Here is a 15185-nt window from a genome sequence, read left to right as displayed (position 1 = left end):
AAACAGGGGAGTGTATAAGTGTATTTTAGTGATTCTTGACAACATCACTAACCCTATTCAACCCATAACAAATAAGGCAAACAGCAGCAGAAAAATGTTACTTCAAAATTTGGATTTCTTGCTAAAATACACCATGATCAAGACAAATAATTTGAGCACCAGTCATTGAGATAACTACAAAAATACACTGCTATTGCAAACTCAGAAACAACTCTTGACCACCCACAAGGGAACCCATCTGAAAAAATAATCTCACCTTGGTATCTATGCTGCGGACCTTAGATGAGGAGAAAAAGGGGAAATTTGAGTGACTGTGTGTATAAAGTTGTACATACTTACAACTGCACAACCAGCGAAGCGAATGGGTTACTCTACTTTCTGTTTGCTTTTTGGTAGGAAGCCCCATTTGTTAGTTGACTCAATCTTTGGGATAAATAATTAGGAAGGATATAACTCACACCAGGAAAATGCTCAAAATGGCTGCAGCAACTGAAAAAAGAATATGAAATTGCACCCAAAACCATCAAAAAGACAATAGAGCAAGAGGAAAAACATACTATGAGCAAAAAAAGGCAAAGTTCAGTACTTTCTCTATGTGTTCCAGGTCCTTGTGAAGATTATGTTAGAGCGTGGAGGAGCTGGATAATTGCACTCACATTGGGATGATCAAATACATACTGTGGTCTCTCAAAAGGGGGAAAACAGCTAAATTTATAACATAAAGCCTGAATGTGGCACAGAGACAGGCCTCTTTACATGTTGGTGAAATACAATGCTTTTTGCCACTTTTCCATAGCCCAAAGTGAAAACATCATATTCCTCACAGAAAGACACACAGGGGGACTAAATCAAATGAAACATCAGGATGATGGAGCTCAGAGACTGTCTGGAGAGCAAAATGTTGCACATCCAATTACTCCTTCTACAGAACATCAGCCTGAACGTGGTGCTGAAGCAGAGGTGTTTATAATGGAGATACAAATTCAGCTGAATGCTTGAAAATGTCGCTTCCGGAAATGTCACTACTGGACATGACACTCAAGACGTGAAGCAAACTGTCAGACCTGCACGGCAATCACAACAACTTTATGAGAGGCAGCCATACAGATCACAGAGAGAAAGACGACCTAAAGAGACACTGACACAGGAATCATTAGGTCAGCCTATTCATCGCTCTGGCACAATACGCTGGCACAAGCATTTGGACAATATAGTAAGACCAGGCCACCTCTATATGTTTGGAATACACCTGGTTTATTCTGCTCTTGTTCCCATATAGGATACTACTGAATTGCAATTGCAACTGCGTAATGGCACTAAAATAATAATAATAATAATCATAATAATAATATTAAGTACACATAAGTCAGAAGTCTCCAGAGAAGAAAGTGAAATTAATATTGCAGCTTATGTTTTTCCAGACACTGCATGAGCTATTCGCTCCTCCACATTGAACCAAACTTTAACATTGACATTGAAAGAGCTTAAAACGTTTCATTCCACTATCCAGCTTGCATCATAGCAACACAGAGGATGGAGTGTAAGCTTGACTTTCAGAGGCTGCTAATGCCCAGGTGTGTGTAAAGAAAACACTCAACATGTAGAGAATGCTGAGCCTTGATGAATCATTCTGTTTCAAGTAAAAAGCAGAGTGTTGCTCACAGAAGAACATTTATTAGAAAATGGCTGATGGCTGCTTTCAAAACCTAGGGTGAATTGCTCTAAATTTAGACATAACACACTGAGCATTCTGATACTCACTGTTATAAAGCTAAGTCACCACACATACTGCAGCTCTGAAATCCTGAAGTTGAAATTATTCCCTATAAATTGCAGGCACAAAGCCAAATAATGCATCCTTAAATCTCCAAATATGATGATATGTATGTATGTAATTTGATATGTTACCTCCAATATTCAGGATGTCCCTTTAAAAGACAAAACGCATATAGAATTATGATCATGTGCGTGACGTCAGAGGGTTGATTAAATATTTATAGCCGGTAGCATAAGTGCATATATCTTCACAACTTCATTATGAAAGGGAAAGGTGGGTTGAGCATCGAAATCCCCTCGGAGGAGAGCGGAACAATCGCGCTGGTGAGAGTTTTCGGGGCGCTGATGACAGGTTAGACTTTTGCTTTTCTCTCGCACAGTATGGAGAAGGAGGATAACGATGGGCGTCAAATTCCTCTGGGATTCGTTTTAAGACATTGCCATCAGTAATTGAACCAAGTGACTCACTTCAAACTACTTAAGAAAAACTTGTTTAAAGGAAGAGTCTCTTGGAAGCTGCTGTAATCATATTCTGCTCCAAGTTTCTCGCACAGTTCAGCAGCCTATGAAAAGAAACAATGCGACTTACGCGCAGTTGATGCCTTCGAGAAGCCACCCCTATCCTCATATGCCAGTCTGTCTGACTTTAGAACCTATATTCTCACCAGACTCCGGCTGCACACCAAAAGAGGAGGAAGACTCCGATGGAAAACCATGCAGCACTTTGAACCCATGGAGACATGGCACATAGGTTCCTCTCATCTACGAACAGATTCAGCGCCAGATTCGCCTTCATATTCACTGTGTCACTGTCCTGTACCTATTTATGCTATAGTATTCTTTTTTGTCGCAGCACAATCATGACAAACCAGGGCTATGAAGGGAAAAAGTGCCCGCCGAGCAAGAACGCAGGAGGGAAGAAACTTCTTGGAAAATTAGACAATTGCGCTTCGCTGGAAGTCAGGTCCGCTCTGGATGAGTCCGCAGCCCAGCGAGGATCAAGTGATCTCCGCGACCACATTAAAGCCCCAGCCTCATCTGGAAGTCACTGGGCTGACATGAAATTGAGAAACATGAGCGTTGCGCAAAAATATGGGAATAAGAAGCTGCCTAATGCGTTAATAGTGGGTGTAAAGAAAGGAGGCACTAGGGCGGTGCTGGAGTTCATCCGGATACATCCAGATGTGCGCGCTCTCGGAACAGAGCCGCACTTTTTCGACAGAAACTATGACAGAGGGCTTGATTGGTACAGGTGAGGAAAAAAAAGAAAGAAACATTATTTTACATTTTTTGACAGCTGATTTTTCCTTGTTATATTTCTGCATAGATGCACTGTTATCACTTCTGTCAGGCAGTGCAGTGCAGTCACCCCACTGTGCTGCTGGGCAGGGGACTGGTGTGATGTGAGGTCCTGACACTTCCATGTCAAAATGTTAATATAACTCCTCTTTCTGACAAGCAAGGACAGAAGATTGTAGTCTAAAGCATTTCACAGTCATATAGATATTTCACAATTTCTCAGCGGCTAATAATTTTAAGGGGCACATTTGGCTGTATTGTCTACACAAAGATACCTTGTCTGTTGGTGGGTCTACTACACACACACACACACACACGCACACACACACACACACACACACGCACACACACGTAAACACACCTGCACACAAACCTAATTAGCATACCACCACTAAGATCACAAGTTAAATTCTACTTTATAGTCAGTATGTTCTTTTTCTCAGCGCTGCATGTTAACTGTTGGCAGAGCTCCATGATGCTGAACAGGCAGCTCTATGAGGCTGATGTAGGATCAGTTCACACAAACAATCACAGCCAACACCACAGATGACACAGGCAGCCCGCAGGTTACCAGCTGGCTTCAAACAGGCTTCACCAGGGCACAAAATGTTCTTATGATGGTTAGTGAAGGCAAAGGAGCTCACAAGGTGCACTGAGCTCAGAGCATCACCCCCACCCACCTCTGTCTCACTCTGTCACTTCTGCACAAGGTTTCTATTTAGATGTTCCCTGTTGAATCTAATCCACAGACAAGGCACCTTTCTAGTTCATATTTTCTGTTTCTAACCTATTGTCTGTTGAACTTTAATTGAAGCAGAACATTCAAGGTTCCTCTCAATAAAACAATGTAAAGATCACTGCCAAACTGAGTATGCAGTGGCTGAAAATGTTGCTCTATCTGCAGATGCCCTGCAAAAAGGCTTGACGGTGTTGTGTTACGTTATGTCTGATTGTTGGAGCTGCCGACAGCTTTCCACTCACATACCCACAGTGCCACCAGTGTGGCAGGAACAGACCACAGAGCACTGCTTCCAAGAACATGGAACAAGTGATGAAGTCTGTCCTCAAGCTGCGCTGCAGGAATGAACAGCAGAGGCTGCAGCAAATTATCATGTATACGAGTACCTGCCCATCATGTCTCAGCTTATAGTTTGCTCAGATCTCGGTCAGACATGCACACAGATAGGGTTTTTTTGGCTTTTACCAACCTTAGTTTTCAGCTTTATCAAATTGAAATTTATTTCCCTAAATTCTGCATAATTATGCAAAATATTTATTTGCTTCAGAGATGCTGTTTACAATGAGACTGACCAGTTTAAACTGTTTTGCTCAGTTTCCAAAAAGTTGGGCCCTGTCCAGCTCATTCTTGGACTAACTATGTCTTATAGCTTGATTGACATATGGTACACTTGTAATAATACTCATATATAGTTTTTTATACTTGACATACGGCTGTGAGGTAAATCTTAATAAATAAACCTTTTCTCTAACAATATTGTGACTAACACACACAAATCAGCCATCACACCATTACTCAGTTTAGTTGTTTCTAGGGCCTCATTTCAGACAAGAAAATCCAGCTGTTTCCTGAAGAGAAAGTTCTGTAGAACCGAAAATTTGCTCAGTCCTTAAAGAAAAAAAGAGGTTGAATTAGTTAATTCTTTGTGACTTACACATAGACAACAAGTTTGTTTTAACTTGAGCTTCATAGTCAGGCCTGTCACTGTTAATTTCAGAGTGAAATACATTTACAAAGAAAGAAAATGCATTGCAAATAATTCTGGTATGAAAGACGTGTACTCATGCAGATGCAAGACAATCCACCACACACACACTCACACACACACACACACAAACAAACACATACACAAAGACTGGCTGTACAATAGAGTTATCTCAAAAGCTGCATCATACTCATGAAAAGAGAATCAGTCCTTTTCATCTTCAAACTAATGAACCAGAGGCTCTAATATTACAAAAATGATTACATTAATGTAAGACACAAAAACACTCCAGAGTCCCTTTGTCGTAAGTTAAAAAGCAAACACTTGCTCTTTTTAATTACAATTTTTGATATTCTTAATTTTTCATGTATTATACGTGGTTATCAAGCTTAGACTGTGATGTAATTTTATTTGCATGCACAGGAAGGAGCCTTTTTGCTTTTTAAACTCTGATGTAAAGCTTCCTAAAGGGCTGTTTTATAGACAGATATGCTCAAAACATGAGTCAGTTAATTCATTTACACATGCACACAAAGCCAAATGTAGACACAGTGTAATGGAGTCAGTTGCACATAGTGTATTTGTAGGAATTGTTTTTAAATTAACAATCATCAACACAAAACCCTTCAGTAACACAAGTTAACCGAACACCAGTTGAACACCTGAGCACATCAGCGTATGCAGAAAGAAATAACTGTGGTGCATTTTTCCCTCCAACAGAGCACATCAGATGTCAACACATCTTCCTGCCCCAACCATTAGGCCATTCACTACACCAGCAGGCCTCCATCATAGACACCTACCATCTTAATGCAGCTTAATGATGTCAACTATTAGACCAAAGGTTTGAGCTTTACAGAAGTTCAATTTTGTTTTTCCATTGAGGTCCCACACTTATATGCTACCACTTGTGGAAAATTACAAAACTGCACACTTGTCACAAGTTGACAGTTTATATATTCAAGAATCTTAAACAATAGCATGGATGCAATTGCTGGTTTAATTCAGGCTGGACTTGACGAGTGACTGAGTGATTATTGTATTAGACCAGCCCTCAGTGATAATCTGTCACAATGTTCGTGTTGTTGGCAGAACGTCACATAAAGTGTCTTTCCATTGTGATAAACTGTCACATTTGTCTCTGTATCAAGTAATAAAATGTAAAAATCAATTCCTAATCATAAAACTGAGAAGATCAAACAAATATTAATATTTGGAAAGTTGTGGATGTTTATATTTTATCCACATTAGTGGAATGGCTCTGTGGAAAGCAATGTTGGTCAATCAGTCTAAAACTTTTGTCTGAGGTCAGATACAATGGCTGAAATGTCATTACATTTGTTACAGATATCCATGGACCCCAGAGGGAGAATCCTAATGACTTTGGTCATCCCTTGACTTTTCTATTAGTGCCACCAACTCACCCTAATTTTCCACTTCAGTAAAAAGCAAGATATCTCTAAAGATTTTATCCCATCAGTCTAAAGTCGTACATAGTGTTAACTCTCATAGCATGCTAACATAAGCACCTTACATAGTAAATATTTGGCTGTTAACTGGTAACATGCTACCATAAAGATATAATATATGAAAACAGTTGAGTTTAAACATAAAGATTAATTCTTGACCTTGAGGACATTAGTTTAACAAAACAACTCAAGGTTCTCTTAATAGCAAACGTATCTCTCTATTGCATCTCATCCATCCAACAATGGTTAATTGAAATTGCATTGATTAATTGTAAGTTTCTATTGTTTCTAATTCATTCGGGCACGGACGTTTATTTTTGATCTTGGGATGTGACAAAATAATCTCAACACATGGTCCACTTACTAGCTTTTCAAAACTTCAATGACATCTCATGGCATTCATCAACAAATGCAACTGGCTCTGGTGCCAGTAGCTTATATCTGTTGAACAGACAGACACACAACATGTGACACCAAATTAACTCTTGTCAGTTTCAGTATACTGGCCAGTTTGTCTTGTTACATTAAGCGTGTGACAGGTCATTTAGCCTAAGAAGAAAAATGGTGCAGTGTTCATTACTGTACATCCTAAACAGAACACATGTGGCCTCATTTATTTTGTGCGAGTGTATTCACATAACCATACCTGACAAAACAAACATTTTGCTGCCACCGATTTCCTCTTACTTCTCTCGCCACTTTTTCCATTCTCCACAGACTTATAAAAATAAAAAAAAAACACGTCACTATACACCATCAAGACTTAAAAGGGCATCTCAGCTCTATTGATTTCACAGGAGTCAGAAGCACTTCCAGTAGATTTCCTGAGAAGGGTTGAAATTGTATGAGAGTGTGCAGCTACAAATATTCTCCAGGTCCACATTAATTGGCTCTGGGAGGCAGGGAACTATGGAACAGTATGATCAGAAAGGTTGATGAGGACAGAAAGTTAGACGTTTCTCATTTAACACAGAAAACTGCACATTATACAGCAAGGGATGGTAAGGCGTAACTCTGCATTATTAATGAGCTGTCTTCATTTCAGTGCAGCTCAGATACATGCAGTGGTTAACATTAATTACAAAACATCTCTTATTGAGACGTTTCCTTAGTGAGACCAGTCTGAAACACAGGGATGGTGCTTTTATTCCTTTAATAGAATCATTTAGGAAATAATGTTATCATACATACATTATGGACCGATCACATCCTAAAGCTCAAGTACTGTCTATGCAATTAAGCAACCAATACTGCCAGTTAAATCTAACAAATTTGATTTTGTCTCATATTTAATATAAAACAATAACCTTGCACAAATTTTACCGCTTCTGAACAACAATTGAAGGATTGCTACTGAATTTTTGTACAGACATTCATGGTACCCAGATGATTCATCATAATAACTTAAGGGATGCCCCGACATTTCCTCAAAGACGTTCACAGTTGTGGTTTTGAGTGAAAATGTCTTAACAACTATTGGATAATTTGCCATGATATGTGGTACACACGGGTGGCACGGTGGTGCAGTGGTTAGCACTGTCACCTCACAGCAAGAAGTGGGTTCATACCCCGGTTTCCCCGGCCTTTCTGTGTGGAGTTTGCATGATCTCCCCGTGTCTGCGTGGGTTCTCTCCAAGTGCTCTGGCTTCCTCCCACCATCCAAAGACATGCAGGCTAGGTTAATTGGTGACCCTAAATTGTCCTTAGGTGTCTATGTGTGGCCCTGCGATGGACTGGCCACCTGTCCAGGGTGTACCCCGCCTTGCGCCCAATGTCAGCTGGGATTGTCTCCAGCCCACCTGTGACCCTGTACGCAAGATAAGCGGTTGGCAATGTTCCCCTCAAGATGAATTGTAAAAAATTTGAGGATCTCACAACTTTTCTCTAGCGCAAGGTACAAATTTCAAATTGTCCAATGCTTTGATTTATGACTAAGTACATGATTTATGACTAAATACATACATATACATACCTAATCTGCTTCAGCTGTACAGTGATAAGTCCAAAGTAGCAACTGTTAGGATGCTAAAACGCAACACCAAATGGTCAACATGATAAACATTATGCTTAGCATCAGCATGTTAGCATCATCATTTTTGTACATTATGTAATTCCCCGGGGTACCTCTTCAGAGTTATGGATGCAACTTGCACATTAAGTACATATTCCCACCACTGGTGTTGATCATAGTTTGAATGGGTTAAAGGCACTAGACCATTTCCAGGAAGGGGCAAAATGCAAATTATTCTGTTTAATTCTTGTAACATTAGTTGCACTAACTTTGATAACAACCCTGTCTCATAAAATAACATTCATATACTACAATTTTGCAACAACAAATATGTTTTGGCAAAAAAAAATGCAGCCTGGAAACATTTTTAATCAACTTAACACAAGAGCAAAATGTTCATTCTGAACCTATCCGCACATGATTCACTGACACTACATGACACTTAACAACTGAAATATTAAACAAGTCAAGACATACTTAAAGGACAAGACATGATGTATTTAGTTGCAGAAACCAAAATCTTTTCTTAACCAAAGTGTATAAGTAGCCTGAACCAAACCAGGGGCAAGTGTCCAGGTGGATGTAGAAAAGAGCTGGTGCTCTCAAGCGGATGGCCAAGGGCTATACAGGGGAGTAGCTGGAAAGTGGATGGCTGAAGGACTGGGCGAAGCTTGAGCCAGGCGGTCAGACTGAATAACTGAGCAGGTCCGGAGGATGACCAGGAAGTCGATAGTGAAAGCTAAAACCCTCTGGATGCTGGCTGTTAAGGCAGACCCTCTCTGGAGGCTAGAGAAGGTGAAACCCTTTTGGAAGTCGGGCTGGAGGCCAGCGAAGCAACTGGAGGTCAGGACCAGAGTCTGATGGCTGAAGTGCGGGACCAGAGGCCGGCCACAAGGCAGGAGGACTGCAAGGAAACAAGGGGGAGTCATGGAAACCGGAGACTGTTGAAGCACAGGGGCAGATGATCAGCAACAACAGGATCAGCAACCCGTTCTCATCTTGTAGTTATTTCATGCACAAGGTACTTTGGCGTGTGTATGAGACGCCTCCAGGCACTTCTGTATATGACACCCTGGGGTGACTGGAAACTCTAGTAGCACTTCTGGTCGCTAACTAGCTAACTAGCAAAGTTTGTGTTTAGGGCGTTGACAGTCTCCTGAAGCACCTTAACCTAACCTTAACCATCACAGAAGTTTGTGCCTAAACCAGGGCTCTCAAGTGTCACACATTCACCGTGAGACACACGCATTTCAGCCAGTTCACACGCTCACACGCCACACCCTGTATTTCTCACGCTTATTTAAGTGATAACGTCCTCTAAGTTGTCCCGCTATATTCAATTAATGGACGATCATTTTGTGCTGAGTTCATAGCTTTCTGCCTACTAAATTCCAGAGCCGTTAAGCCGATCAGAAATTAAAATGCGTTGTTTCCGGGTGAATTCGTGACGCACGTTTGTTACCAGGCAACATTGATGCATGCGCACACACGGAGTGGAAGTTGGAAGCGCAAGACCCGTTGAATGCGGTAAATGTAGGGTGTTTTTTCTTCAGCATTTTCTTTTTAGGATTCCTGGACGAAATCACTTGCCTGTGATCAAAGAGTGAGAGCAGCTGATGTTGGGGAGTGTAGCCAAATGCGTGCTAAATTATTATTGATGCAGTGAAAAAAACTCTTTGCAACCAGAGGCTTTGGATTTTTTAGCCAGTGGTGAGCAAAGTAACATAGGCCTATTCATCCATCCATCCACCGTCAACCGCTTACCCTGCGTACAGGGTCATAGGGAGGCCTATTCAGAACCTTTAAAAAAAAAAAAGTACCAATACCTCACTGTAAAAATACTCTGGAAGTAGGCCTACTGCATTGAAGAAGTTAAGTAAAAGTATGTAAGTAGGCTATAAGCAGGAAAATGTAGAAGTAGCCAATTTAAAATAAAAGTAGCCTACTCAAAGCAGAAAGAAAAATGTCCCATTTGACTGTAATACTATTCATTAGATTATTAGTCATCATACATTAAAGTAGTTGGTTGAGGTTGAACTATTTTGTATCAGACTGCAATTAATGACTATTTTTATTTTAATCAGCTGATTATTTTCTCCATTAATCGATTGTAATAAATTCTGAAAATAGCAAGATATGTTCTCACAGTTCCCTAAGTGACATCTTCATAATGCTTGATTAAAAATACATCAAAATAATCAAGTAAAAGCACTTCACATTTGTGAAGCTGGAACCATGAAATGTTTTTACATGAAAAATGACTAAAACCAAGTTACCAATTAAATTTCTGTCAATTAGCCTAACTGTAGTTCTACTAGCTGGACTTTTCTAAACTGTTAAGTAATTTAATTTATATTAAAACATCCTATTTTTTTACACTCTTCATTTTGAGTGTAAAAAGCTTCTTTTTTTAAGTAACTAGTAATTGAAGCTTTCAGATAAAGTAAAAAGTACAATATTTCCCTTTGAGATGTGGGGAAGTAGAAGTAGAAAGTGGCATGAAAAGAAAATACACAAGTTCAGTACAAACCTTGTGTACTTAAGTACAGTACTACTTTGTTACTGTCCACCACTGGGCTTAGCTTTGGCTGCGTGAAACTAAGGAAAGGACTGGAGATGTTTTTCTATATTTTGGCTCTGGACGGATTATCCATCGTGACGCTGAAAATGGGTGGCCTTGAGCTACAGGGCTCTAAGTGGGAACCTTCTAACCCTGTCATCAAGGCATTAAAATGTGCAACAAACAATTACAACACAATCACCATTCATTCATTTCATTCCATTCATTTCAATTCACCAAGTTGAAATTTGTAGCCTGCTCACACACACAGCTTGGCATATATCCGTAGGGCAAGTTCTGCCATCCTACTGTAGGCCTATGTGTACGGCACTGCTGCTCAGTGGGCTTGTTTGGGGCCAAATTTCTTTTTAGTTTGACACATTTGTATTTTTGAAATATAAGTATATATATATATATATATATATATATATATATACTCTTATCAGATTTAGCTATTGTTATACTTTCTGTTTGTTCGGGTTAAATATGAACTATAGGTAAAATTTAACTGCTAGTAAAATCTTGATTTCATGAGAATTGGCTGGGGCCGAGGGGCCACTGCTGCAAATATTTGAGTGGCTCCTCCTCTAACACGAGTTATCGCACTCCAAACTTTTGATAAAACTTAAGAGTCCTGGTCTAAGCCTAAGTCAGTGAATCTATGCATGTCAACCGGCTAACCCTACAACTAGCAGGTCGGGTTAGAACCCTTTGTGTTGCAGCGCAAAACGTAAAATAACTACGCTATCTCAAAGTGTGGGTATATGACGACTGAAATGAGAACAGGGTGGAATCAGGGGGCTTCTGTAGCTCAACAGGGTCAGGTGACTGCTGATGCTCAGGAGCAGAGGATTGCTGGCGCTCATGAAGAGCAGATGACCAACGCAGCTCAGGTTTACTCCAAAACAGAAGACACCTGCAGTTTGGGCTCATTGGATTGTTACAGCGTAGGAACTAGAGTCATTTGCAGCTCTCGAACAGGAAATTGCTGCAGGTCGGGGGGAACGGGTGGTTGCTGCAGCTCAGGCACTAGAGGCTGCTGCAGTTTTGTGACTTGTGGTTGCTGCAGCTCAGCAGGGACAGGAGGTTGCTGTAGCTCAGCAGGGACAGGAAGTTGCTGCAGCTCAGCAGGGACAAGAGGTTGCTGCAGCTCAGCAGGGACAGGAGGTTGCTGCAGCTCAGCAGGGACAGGAGGTTGCTGTAGCTCAGCAGGGACAGGAGGTTGCTGCAGCTCAGCAGGGACAAGAGGTTGCTGCAGCTCAGCAGGGACAGGAGGTTGCTGCAGCTCAGCAGGGACAGGAGGTTGCTGTAGCTCAGCAGGGACAGGAGGTTGCTGCAGCTCAGCAGGGACAAGAGGTTGCTGCAGCTCAGCAGGGATAGGAGGTTGCTGTAGCTCAGCAGGAACAGGAGGTAGCTGGATTACAGACAGGACATGAGCAGCAGGTGTCAGCCAGGTCACTGACAGAACAAGAGTAGTGGGAGTCGGTCGGGACTGCCCCTGCTGCCAAGGAACCAGGAGCTAGTCTCGGCTGGGCTGCCGACAGGGAGCCAGACAGGACAGGTGGCAATTGGAATAATTTGCTCGCAGGCCAGAGTGAAGGTTTGCTGCCAGTGGCCATGATGCAAGCAGACAGAGAAACTGGCTGGACACTAGAAGCTAGGACACAAGAAGGCTAGCTGACTAGGTTGAAGGGTGAATGTTGAATACCAGCAGACAGGAAAACAGGATGAAGAGCAGGAGTGTAAAGAAAGTTAGTGACCCACCCAGGTATGAAGCCATGGTTTTGTGGACACTTTCCTCTGTGCCATAGAGTGACCAAACGTCCCCGTTTTCCAGGGACAGTCCCTGGTTTTTGTGGCCTGTCCCCAGATTTTATGTGGCTAGAAAGACTGGACAGCAGAGCATACAGGTGTCATGCTGAAAAGTGATCGTCCACCGAAAACTGTGGGAGCATATTGAAGCTATTTCACCCAGTCCCTTTACAGCTGCTTTTATCTGGGTCAAACAGACATAACGTGCAAATAAACATCACTTTATGCCCGTGGTAATAACAAAGGTATGTCTTTGTGATACATTAACATTTCTTTTAACAGAATAAACACAATTGTGGGCAAATAAGCAATAATTTTAGGCAATAATTGAAGTCTGTTGTTGCCGATGGAATATGTGTTTGGTAGGCTTATGTCTAATATCCTTGTTTATATTTGGAAAACGGACTGTAGCCTGTAATTGACATGACTCACTGCTGAGTTATATATAAAATAAAGACATGATCTCTTTTGCAATTATCCTTATGACTACATTATTTTAGTTGCTGTGCACCAACCAATCCAGTCCTTTTTACTTGTTAAAGTACCTTTAAATGGCCAATACACCCACTTAATGCAGAATTCCACTTGCCAGAAAGTAATTGCAGCCTGTACTTATTGACTGAACGGGAGATTCTGCCTCAAAATGACTTGATTTTATTCAGAAGTTATATTTGACAGATTATAACTCAACTACTTTTTACCTCTCAAAAATGCCTTTAAATGGCCAAAATAACACATAAAACGCAGAATTGTCCTTGGTAGTTTGTGCCTCAAAATGACTTGATTTCATTCAGAAGAGTTATATTTGACAGATGGCAAAATCCTTTTTATTTCATGTATAATAACATTAAAATAATAAATTTTCTTAATGACATACTGACCACCAAACCAAAAATGTCCCCAGTTTTCATTTCAGAAATCTGGTCACCTTACAGTACTTCCTCTCTATGAGATCCACCAATAAATGTGCTGTAGGTCAAGCAAAAGCTACTGATGACAGCTATCTACCTGCAGCAACTGATACTTTAAAAATAACTGTAACTCTATCATTTGAGGACATTGTGGTTCTGGAAATATCCAGCAGTCAGCATCCTTAGCTCACACTTAGAGATTATCAGCTTCTTAACTTCCTCCCCTTGGCGAACCCAATTTGTCCCTACAGTCCCCGATCAAATCCTCTCTGAGCTTTCTCTCCTGTGTCTCCCCAATTCTGTATCTTTTTGTACTTTCCCACCATCTGTGTGAAGAGTAAGGTGCGTGGACTGTCCGCTCTTCATATTATACATTATAAATATCCTTGACTGTCACATTGCTATAGGCTATAGACCCCAAAAGAACTTCTAAGAGCGCCAGTGTTGATGAAAATTCAAGAAATCTCCATTTGTGTCAGTTGAGATGCTGCTGTAAAATCTGCCCATCACTAATAAAGACATTCACAATGTCGCAAAGTTATTCTCATGAATGGAATGAAAATATCATTACAAATACACAAAAAATGCAGTTAGCCTCATCTGAGAATGTGCTGTTTAGGATTTCAGAGGGTTTCCCGTCTGTCTGAGTGTCTTCATTTCGATGTCCGTGGATACTTTCCTGTGCCACATGTTAATGTGACAGCTCGTAGCTCAGCTCAATTCAACGTGTCATTGTTCAAGGAGAGCAAGTGTCAGTCATTTCCCTCTGCAGACCGAACCATGAATAATTGTTATTTAAAGGAAAACAAGAGCCTAGTGTTCAAATGACAGCGATTAAATAGGTTTTGGTTCAAGGTCAAATACATTATGCAATTTCTTTACAGTACTGCAGGACTTTATTGTTCTGCTATGAAAATGTCTTGATTCTATTAAGTGGCTGAGGACAGGCCTGACATCAAAAGATCCTCTACTGCAAGACTGGCTCAGTCAGTCTGTTGTTTTTTGTTTTTGTTTTCAATTAAATTAGAGAAATAGATGCTTGATTCTCAGAGAGCTGAATTGTTATTCACCTCTGTTCCTCACCCAGCTGAATTGGCCACTGTATTTGTCTGGACTGCTCTTTGTTAACTCTTAATAGACTTTCAAGACGGCAGACCTCTGTTGCTGGTGATTAATGATCAGATGTCATCACAACTGTAATCTAAGTGAGTGATACTTTAATAATGGAGCAGCCTCTCCAGTGGAGACTGGATCTCTGCTGTCATATCAAGCAAGAAGAAGATGCCATTTTTAGGAAGTGCAATGGCACAGACATTATGAGAATCACGCAGCATAAGAAAATTTTCTCTGCACAGTCTACCTGAGTAATACAAATCGTTAATGGGTTTGGATGGCAGGGAGCAAGTATGTGTGTTGTATTGGCTTTTCAGGACATTTCAGAACAAATGATTTGCATGAAATACATTCTAATCTAGCCAGTTTCTATAAGTATGGAAAGGAAGTTTGCAAACAAAGATATTTGAAAGAAGAATACAGTATACATAATATTATGAACAAAAATGAATTTGCTGCAACTTCAAACAGTCAAAAGCTCAGTGCTTAAAAAACTACCTTGAAGCTACT

The sequence above is a fragment of the Micropterus salmoides genome, unplaced genomic scaffold (genome assembly GCF_014851395.1).
Source record: "Micropterus salmoides isolate LMB-PRFRI ecotype aquatic unplaced genomic scaffold, ASM1485139v1 Ms_hic_scaffold_5, whole genome shotgun sequence".
NCBI lineage: Eukaryota > Metazoa > Chordata > Actinopteri > Centrarchiformes > Centrarchidae > Micropterus > Micropterus salmoides.
This window is presented reverse-complemented; position numbering follows the sequence as displayed.